This window comes from Cavia porcellus, unplaced genomic scaffold (assembly GCF_034190915.1).
Source record: "Cavia porcellus strain 051 isolate PalLab524CR breed Dunkin Hartley unplaced genomic scaffold, mCavPor4.1 scaffold_24, whole genome shotgun sequence".
Lineage (NCBI taxonomy): Eukaryota > Metazoa > Chordata > Mammalia > Rodentia > Caviidae > Cavia > Cavia porcellus.
The window spans coordinates 55,863,299-55,873,947 of record NW_026947507.1 but is presented as its reverse complement, the minus strand read 5'-3'; positions in this window follow the sequence as shown (position 1 = coordinate 55,873,947).

The window sequence follows — 10,649 nt, the reverse complement described above, 5'->3', positions numbered from 1 at the left end:
TAAGCAGTATCACTCGGTAAAAAAAATAGGTCAAGAATAGACTAAAAGGGAATCTGAAGGCAAATGTCTTTCAGCAGAAGTTCATGATCCCTTCTTTCATGAACTTCTGAATTCTTCGGCCTGAGCACTGGCTTGCAGCACCATGGAACCATGGGCTGTAAAGGTCCTCTCTGTCTGTTTGCGGAGGACCTCTGTCCCCTCACTGAGGCACAGCACACTGGGAAGAGAGGATTGAGGACTCTGGAACAGACTTGGGGCTGCTGTGACATCTCCATCCCCCAGAGTGTGAAGTTGATGGGAGAGTGTCCTCCAAGTCCACGGCGAGTCTGGTGGGCATTTTTTGTCTCCAAATCCATAAATTTGATTTACCATGTTTACTACTTGACCAGACTCCCACTTGGAGGTCGGGTCTGTCAGGTGACAACTTCCATTCTAAGAAAGGACGAATGCGGGCTGGGGATATAGCTCAGCGACATAAGCATCTGCCTGGCCAGCACAAGGTCCTGAGCTAAATTCCTGGTAAGAGAGAGAAGAGGAGAGGAGGAGAGGAGGAGAGGAGGAGAAGAGGAGAGGAGAGAAAGAAGAAAGAACAATGCAAGCCTCTGAGATGACCTCACCTTACCCTGTAAAGTGAGCCAATCAGAAGCAGTGCTGAACCCGGGCTGAGCTGGCGCTGAGGGCAGAGGGGAACAGCAAAAGCAACCCTTATTCTGCTAAGGATATGAAGGAAGCCATGTTGGTGACCCCCTCATGTTCCCCAGAATTTACGTCCTCTTCAACACAGAAAGAAGTGAAAGCCTGGAAGGTGGCTGTGGCTCTGGAACGTCAAACAGTGGCCCCCACTGGCCCTCTGTTCAGGAGCATTCCTGGGCCTGGGCATGCAGTGCGCAGACTCAAGACTTGCTGCCCCGCTGCAGAAGTCACAGGTGGACAGCCAGGGCTCTCTGGCACCTGCCTCCACCACAGAGACCAAGAACAAGGCCCTCTGAGGTCAAATAGCGTGGGTACGGCCCACACCCTCTCAGCTGATGCAGGAAAATCCACAGGAGCAATGCCCATTCCAGATGTTCCTGGTGAGCACACTGGGAACTGGCCAGCCTCCTGTCCCTTGGTCAGTACCTCTGTCTCTGCTTCCTTCCTGCGGCTGATCCTAATTTCTCCCCCAGGCTGCTTCTCAGTGGCAGCTTCAACCTGCAACATGCTGGCTTCTCTTATAAACCAGCCCTCAGTGAATGAGCTCCCTCCTCGTCTATATCACCTTATGCTGGTCCGTGCCACGACTGTGTGTTCCTTTCCCCCATGAAATTCGTATTTTGAAACTCTACCTCCCAAGGCAACCTTAATAGGTCATGAGAGCTTCTGAAAGGGGACTGGGCATGAGGGTGGAGCCCTGGTAAGTGAGTTCAGTGCCATAATAAAAGGTAACCACCATGAGGCTTGTCACACTTACTAGTACACAAGGACACAGCCAGACAGCACTGGTGTGAACAGGGGCATGAACCTGTCCGTGCCTCCACAGGGAAACTGTTGGTCTTCAGAACTGAGGAAAATAAACTTCTGTTCTTTATAAACTGTCCTGTCTAAAGTGTGCAATTACAGCAAGCCGGACAGATCAAGACAGAGAGAATGTAAAGGGCATCCTCTGAAGGACAGGCTTTTCAAGGAGTCTTGTTAGCGTGGACAGATTGGTTTCAGTCCCACTTCTAAGAGCCGCCAGCTTCAGTTCTGTCTTGTAACCCTCACATACGCTCAGCCGAGCATTCTGTGGGTCCGTATCTCATGGGCAGGTGAGCCGGACAAGAAGCCTTGAGTCGTGCTGTTTGCCTTTGAGGAAGTTCTTACCATGTGACACCTCCTTGACAGCAGAAGGGAACAGCAGCAGGGCATCTGCAGCAGCTGTTATCCATGCCACCCCCACCCCCACCCCAACATGCCTGAACGGATGCAGCATTCCTTTCTGCTGTGTAGCGCTGACCCCACCGGGCAATGGCTCCTTGATGGCTCTGGTTCTGGTATTTGCCTCAGCATTTGAAGAGCAGAGTAGAGCAGTCCAGTTCTGAGGCTTTCGCCTGCCTTTTCCTGAGATTTGCTGCATCATTTTTGTGCTGAGTCTGCCACGATTTTAATTATGCAGTGATTGTTTCTCTCTGAATTGTTGTCTATACTGATGATTTCCATTTACCAAATCTCTCATTTTATTTCCCGTCTTTGCTTTATGTACTTCTTGTGGTCACAGCATGCATTGCTGGATTCTCCCTCTTTCTGTTTTCCTCCTTTCAGTAGTGGTCGTTCTTGTGCTTCGGCTTCTCAGCATTTCCCTGTTTCCATCTTCTCCATCCTTCTCACAATTTTTGCCTGTTCGTTTTTGGGATGGGATCTTGCTCTGTGGTCCAGCTAAGCCTTGAGCTCTCCATGCTCTTGTCTCAGGCTCCCAGCTGGCTGGCAGTGTTGTCGGTGCCATTGTTCTTGGCTATTCTCTAGCCCTCTTTTGTCTGACGGTCCCATTCCTCAGTTGTTGGCATTTTCCTTTGTTTGGACATTTTCAAAGAGGCAGTGCTATGAAATGAACATTTGTATGCATCCAAAATTCATATGCTGAAATCTTAACCCCCAGTGGTCCTAGAAGAGGACTTTTTTGGTGGTGATTAGGTAATGAGGGTGAATCTTTTGTGATTGGGGTTAACATTTCTATAAAATAAGCTGGAAGGAGCTCTTCCTACCATTCTACTACGTAAAAGCATAGCAAAAGGATGACACCTGTGAGAAAGTGAGACCTTGATAGACACTGAAATAACCAGCCTCCTAGTCTGGGGTGTCTCAGCCTCCACAGCTGCCTGAAATAAATTTTGTTGTTCATTAGCTGCCTAATGTATGGCATTTTGTTCCAACATCCAAAGCAGGCAGTTACTTAAGACTATTATAAAATTTTTGGCCACAAACTTAAAACCTTTATTGAGGCTCTAGAAGTATTTACATACATATGGATATTTGAATATATGAAAAATAAATGGCTCAGTGGTATTTTGTAAATAAAATCAGCCTGCCCATCTGTAGACAAATCAGGAACACAGCATCTGTCAGTCTTCTAAAGTGGTACGTTACTGCTTTACGTCCCCTGGGTTTAACAATTACCCTGTCTTCCAACAACATAGACTACTGTGAGCTGCTTTTGAGATTTGATAAGTACAATTATTTATGATGTAGTTTCTTAAAGCCATCTTAGCCAGATGTGGTGACAAGTATCTGTAATCCCTGCACTCTGGCAGCCTGAATATTTGGATCAAAAGTTTGAGCCTCAGATGAGCACTTTAATTATTCAGGGAAATCTGGTCTCAAAGTTAAAAAATGAAAAAAAGCACAACGAGATAAAATAAAATGATGGGAGTGTGGCTCCGTAAAAAGGCCCTGGGTCCCAAGCCTAGTACGGACCCCCGACACACACACCCCCGAACGTTCATCTTGTTTAGCTCAGCCTTTTTCTGAGGCCTTCACGCCCTCTCCCCTCTTTCTATGCACCTTTGTTCTTGCTGTGCAGCATCTACTCTGCTAACGTGTCGTGGTTTACTTTGGCCCTTTTTGGACATTTCCAATTATACAGCTCTACATTCTGATATTTATGGTAAACATATAGTTAAAGTGTTGCTGTGAAAGATTTTATTGAGTAAACCTTTTATGAGTAACATTTTTTCTAAATGTCTTTATGTGATTGCTTGCAGATGAATTTTTATTCATAATGTGTTCGGTGTCCTGAGTCAATTATTTTGTAGGCTTCCAGGAAAGGAAGGAAGGCCAAAAGAAAATGCAGCTGGGGCCAGCCCAACTGCATGCTTTCAAAACTAAAGGGTTCCATGAAGTACTGCTAAATTTGTTTAGTTATTTCTGCAGCACCCTCAGTATAATCCTTTGAGTAGTAATCTTTCATTTCTTGAACAAAACAAGTTTTGTCAATTGTATTGACTTTTAGATTCACCCCCCCCCCCCAAAAACTACACCTTCAGGTAACCCATGACATGCTTTTGTGATGCATTATGAAGTTTTCTCCCCCTGGGGCCTCTCACTGCTAAAATTTTTCCTGAATGTTTGTCTTTCCTGATTTCCATGTTTCTTTTAAACACCTTTGCATGTATTTTAGAGTCTTGAGCTGACCCTTATTTTCTCTTTTTATGAAATTGTAGTTTGTGAACTTTTTCTTTTCATTAATATCTTTATTCTTTTAAGTGATTTTCACAAAGGACCAATCATGATTCATGCATAAGCTCAGAATTTGATTATTATTTTCATTTCCTCCCACTATGTTTCTCTGGACCTCATTTTTCTCTTACCCATACCCCATAACCTGCCCAATTTCTGTCTCTTGAGTCTATTCCTACACACTGGTGAATTCTACAGTGTCCAGGTGTGGATGTGAAACATATTATCTTTGTGAAAACTTCCAAGTTCATTTGTCATCCTAAGGAAGAATGCTCCAGGGCCCAGGCTCTATTGCAGATAAAATCTCTCAGTGAGACCTGCGGTTCTTTTCCCTTCTTTTGACATAAGTGTAATAATAAAAGTTTCAGCTCAGCCTTTTACAGGAAGAAATGTGAGTTCCTCAGAACCTAGGCATCCTCAATGCCTGTGGGAAACCACAGGGTAAAGAAGGGAACGAAAGCTAAAGTTGATGCAAGAAATGAAGTTCAGTTGTAGCATCCCAGATGCCGGCTCCAGAGAAAGGTCTGTGCCCCGACCCTACATCCAAGAAATCTTCTGAGGATTCCCCAGTAATCTTGCATGATTCTCAGCTTCCCTCCTTGCCTGAGGAGATCTTTGTTCTCAGCAGTCACCATTCCACAGAGGTGCAGGAGGCCCTCAGCTTTAGAGATGGAATATTTGGCCTCTGTGTGGGGTTTGGCAGAGGAGGATCAGAAATCAGTCTTCCCAAGTAAGTGGCTCAGTAGCTGCCCCTGGTGTGGCACTCGCCATCACTTGAGGGCATGGAGAATCTCCAGCATTTCAGCTGAGCAGCGTCCTGACTCCATTTACCCAGCTGGAGCACTAGGAGAGATGTGGCCTTCTCCAGTTTGACAGGTGTCCTCGGTCTCTTGTTTGCCTTCTGTGTTATTTGTGGCTCACCAAAGAAACAGAACCCATCAAGTCTGTGTGTATGTGTAGCTGAAAGGAGGGAGATGAAGAGAGTGAGAGAAACCAGGATTTTTAAATCGGAAGACTGTCTCTGTATGCAGGACAGAGTTCCTTCTTGCTCAGAGGAAAATCATCTTTTTTGTTCTGTTAGTCCTTCAGCCATTTGGGTGAGTCCTATCAACCTTATATAACACAATCCACTGTATTCAAAGTTCACTGATTTAAATGTTTAGGAGATCCAAGTGAACCATCCCTGAAACACCCAGAATGAGTCCTGACCAAGTTTCTAGGCACTAAGAATGAGCTACATTGACATGTAGATTAGCCATCACAGCCTCACAAAAGTAACAAAACATAAATACATTATATAAATACATTATACCATGCCTGACTCTTTCTCTCTCTCTCTCTCTCTCTCTCTCTCTCTCTCTCTCTCTCTCTCTCTCTCTCTCTCTCCCTTCCCCCTCTCTCTTCAATTGTTAATCATAATTAGAAATGAGTGGGATTGATGGAATGGATAATATACTATAATCCACTTACTATATACTGTAAAAATGTTTAAAGAATTGGAAGAAAATTGTGTTTCAGAATTAAGAAAATCATGAAAATAGTGTCTTCTATTACAGAGAACACTGATAAAGGAATTTTTCTTGAAAGAGCCAAATAAAAATTCTGTGGTTAAAAATTATAACAAACGAGGTATCTACTTGAGGATTTCAGTAGGAAATTTAAGACTGTAGGGAAAAGAATCAGTGAATGCACTGATAGGCAATTTGGGATCATTTATTCTGAGTAACAAAAGAAAGAAAAGCAGAAGAAAATGATCAGAGCCTTGGTGATTGGGAGTCACCATCATGCAAAGCAGTACATGCCTAACAGTGTTCAAAGAAAAAGAAGAGAAAGAGAAAGGCAGAAGGAATCTTTGAAAAGAAATGGTTATCATAAGTTGTCAAATTTGATAAAATAATTAATTACACAAGCCAGAAAACCAGCAAAGCCAATTAAGATTATCCTGAGGAGATCCACACTTACACTCATCAGTGTCACCCTGTTAAAAGACAAAGAAAGAGTCTTGGCATCATAGAGAAAACGTTCATTACATGGAGAAAGCTCTCTGGAAGTTTAATAGATGATTTCTCATTAAAGGCAGTAAGGGACAGAAGGGCGTGGAACGGCATTCAGAGCGCTGAAAGGGAAAGACTGTCGACCAACATTTCCATAAATAATGAGAAACACATTAAGAAACAAAAGAAATATGGACTATATGATTTTGAAAATTATGATATTATATAGTCTTTATATACAAAAAATCCTAGGGTATAAAAAACTATTAAAAATAACAAGTGAATTCAGTAAGGTATTATTATCAAGGTTAATACAAAATCAATTTTATTTCTGTACATAAGCAATGAATAATCAAAAAATAGAATTAAGAAATTGAGTCAGTGTTATAGTCAGGGGTCGTACAGAGAACAATTAGAATCAGGACATGGAGTTTATAATGTTATTTTTATCATGGTAACCGGGAGTTAACCCAAGAAAATGCAGGAAATCTGCATTTTCCCACAACACCCAAAGGCATAGAATATTTAGCCAAAGTCCTGAATCCCACAGCAATGTCCCATGTGAGTCCAGATGAAAACCCAGAGCCCATGACAATGCCTCCCACGAGTCCAACTGGAGGTCAAGAGCCCACAAGAACGACTCATGCCAGTCTCTTTTATGGATCTGTGCCGGGAAGGCCCAAAGGTCAGTGGAGGAAGCCAGAAAGTCCATGCCAGCGGGGTGAAGGAGTTGTGCTGGTGGGATGAGAGTTCTACACTGAAGCTGAGAAGTCACACTCACAACAAAGACCAGGGCTGTCCTGAAAGGCACCACAGCCATCCTCAGTAACACAGAAGTCCCGAACTCCTCCGACAACAAGTACAGTCGAGTAAATGCCAGGAAGCCAGTATGACGAGTTCATCCTGGAGACCAAGTGGCACACGTCTTCCCCTCTAGAGCAGGAAGCAATGCTCAATGTAAGGACCAGAGAGCTCCTCCAGGGGAACCAAAGGCTCAAACAGCAACTCGTAGGAGAACCCACAATGCCTCAACACAACAACGCAATAATGTAACAACGCATTAATGCCCTTCTTCTCCTTCTCCACCTATTTATGCTGGCAACTTTCTTCAGGTGGAGCATCTATGCTCAGTGCCATGCTGATGTAATCCAGCTGGCATTAAATTGACCACCAGTTCTTAATCCATAACAGTCAGTGTAGAATAGCACCAAAAAGAATAAATTACTTCACAATAAGTTTTTAAAAATAAATATAAAATTTGTACTCTGAAAAATTAAAAGTGTTGAAAAATTAAGAAGATTGAAGTAAACCAGGATTTCATGTTTTTAGTTTAGAACATAAAACACTGTTAAAAGGCAGTAAGCACCAAACTGAATTCAGTGAAATCCCTTTCAAAATCTTAGCTAACTCTATTTCCCCCACAAAATTTGGCAAGCTAATCCTTGAAATTAAAAAAAAAAAAAACAGTATATATGAAAGATTCACTATTTCCATTATCTAAACTTACTACAAAGGTGAAATAATCCTGGCAGTGGCACACTGTTACAAGACTAAATTTGCAGAACAACGGAACACAACTAAGAGTTCAAGAAACACTCACTTTCATGGTACAAGAATGGCAGGGCCTTTTAATGGGGAAATAATAATAATAATCCCTACAACAGAAGGTGCTGGGACAAGGATACCTTAGGTAAATGAAGCTAAATTGCTTCCTAACACCATCTGCATAAATCAAGTCAGACTAGAGAAGACACAAAAGCAAGAATTAAAATGATAAAAGACACTATAGGCAGAATTAGAATTATATCATTGTGACTTTGAGCTAAGCAGTGGTTTCTTAGACATAACACCAAAAGCATAAATGAGAAAAGGAAATAAATCACTACATCAGCTTTCCATTGCTGGCTCAAAATACCCAATATCCACAGCTCAGGGCAGAACTTAATTTAGATCACGTTTTCAGATACTCGGTGTGCTCTTGGCAGGCACTGGGGCAGGATCATCACTGCAAAGGCAGAATTTAAGTTTTTCAAGTTCTACCGTTCTGCTTTTTGCACCCACTTTTCACTATAAATCTGGCTAAAAGCAACCAGCAGCAGCCATTCCACAACCCAAATGCTGGCATGTTTTCTGCTTCCTCTAGCATATCAGTTAGTCCATTTTCCTTCCTCTCCGTCTCTTGAGAAGTCTAAGGACACAGGCAATGTAGAAATTTTTTCTTCTAAAGTCTAACACATGCAGCCTCTACTCCAAGTGCCACTGGAGTACTTCTTCCAACCTCCTGAACCTGACTTTAACAACCAAATTCCTGTGAGCATTCTGTCCCCTGGGCACTGGCCAGAATCACTCATCAGGCTCTGCCTACAGTTTTCTAAGAGTTTTAGTCCATATCTCCACACTGGACAAACTCCTCCCACATTCCAATTCCAAAGACCTCTAAGCGATATCATCAGATAGAGTCCCAGCAATGAGCTCAGTTCCCTGGAATCAGTTTTCTCTTGTGTCAGTTTTCCAGTGGCTTGCACATAATACCCTGTACCCACACATTTAAAGAGGAGATGGTTAATTTACCTAGTTAGTAAGCAGGGTCAGATGGCAGTAGGGCAGGAGCATCTTGGTAGAAGGGTACGAGAAGGCAAAAGTGCTCTGTTTGTGGCAGCTGTGAGCCAGAGCAGGGGAGCAACTCCAGAATAAGAGAGGCCAGAGACCAGAGGAAGATCCCAGGGCACCTCACCATGACCCGCCAGGTGCAGCTGGAAGTGGACTCCATCCATCCCTGGTGACTCCAAGACAATCAAGTTGACTTAATCAAGCTTAACTCTCATGGTTACCTGCAGTAAAATTAAAACAATCTGTACTGCAAGTGGTCCAATGCAGAGAGTGAATGCTCACAGATCGGCTAACAGTGTTTCCAACCCATCTGTGATAAAGGATTTGTGTACTCAATAACAGAAAAGCAACTAAACAATGAAAATATGGTCAAATACTTTAAATGGGTAATTCACAAAAAATAGAAATAAAAATAAAGTTATAAATAAGCATATGAGAGGAGGCTCACCATCACTATTCATTAAGGAAGTAGAATCAGAAATCACTGTGTATTCACTGTGTCTCGGTTGCTTTTCTCTCATTGCTGAGACAAAATGCCTCACACTCCCAGGGAAGGAAGGAAAGGCTTATTTAACTCACTGTTTGTGGGGATTTCAGCCCACGCTCTGCTGGCTCCAAGGCAGGGTGGCATGGCTAAGGGGCAGCCTTTCACAGGGCTGCAAGTGGCAAGAGCAAAAGGCAAAAAGACGAGGCAGCCCCTCCCTTCCCGTTTACTGCATGCTGATCCTTCCCCTGGTGGGCGCGGCACTCACACTGCCAGTCCCAGCACCAGACTATGCACCAATCACAAACGCTAGACTCAGCTGCCTTTGAAATGCCTGCCCCCCAAGGTTGCATAAGCCTTTGGGGGGACATTTAAATACAAACCATAACACTGGGACATTATAATTAGGGATTTAGTGAGTCGCACAGTGCCTGCCTAATGAGGGCAAGGTTTTAAGTTCAATCTCTGGAACCAATAATAATAATAGTAGTGATAATAATAAGGGTGATAATGAAGATCACTATGATGATAATATAAAAATGCTGTGTTGCTAGGATGTATAGTAACTAAAACCTTAACTTACTGCTATTCAAATGTATAATGCTGTAATTACTTCAAACAACAGTTTGGTAATGCTTGAATATGTTAACACATACTTATCATATTACGCAGCAATTCCACCCTCTTATCTACCCAAGAGAAATAAAACATATGTCCACACCAAAAATAAATGCTCATTTATTTTTGAGCACATAAATGCTAATTTTGGCCATATTCACAAGACTAAAAAGTAGAAACATTTAAAATGTCCATGAACTGAAAATGATTAAACAAACTTCAGTGTATCCACATGGTGCAATAGGATTCAACAATAAAAATGGAATAAACACATACAGCATGAATCAAACATAAGCTAAGTTAAAGAAGCTGGCCACCAAAACTTACACGGCATGATTCCATTTATATGAAATGTGCAGAACAAGCAAGTCTGTACAGACAAAAAGTCAGTTAGTGGTAACACAGGGCTTAGGTACAGTCTGAGAGAAAAGGAGAATGATGGATAATGGACATAGGTTTATTTTAAATGTGATGAGAATCATTCTAAAGGTAGAAGATGATGACGATTGTCCAATTAGGTGTACCTGCTAAACCCATTTAATTATATACTTAAAATAAGGCTAAAATTTATTGCATGCATGTTATACAACAATAAATTATTAATCACTGATGTGTGTTAAGTACTATCCTAGTTATCACTAAAGCATTTTAGAGACATATATTGAATTATTATATCAGTTTTGCAAATTTCATGATCTCCTGATATTATATAGTAAATATAAAACAAAATAAAAACATGAGTTCAGTGATTT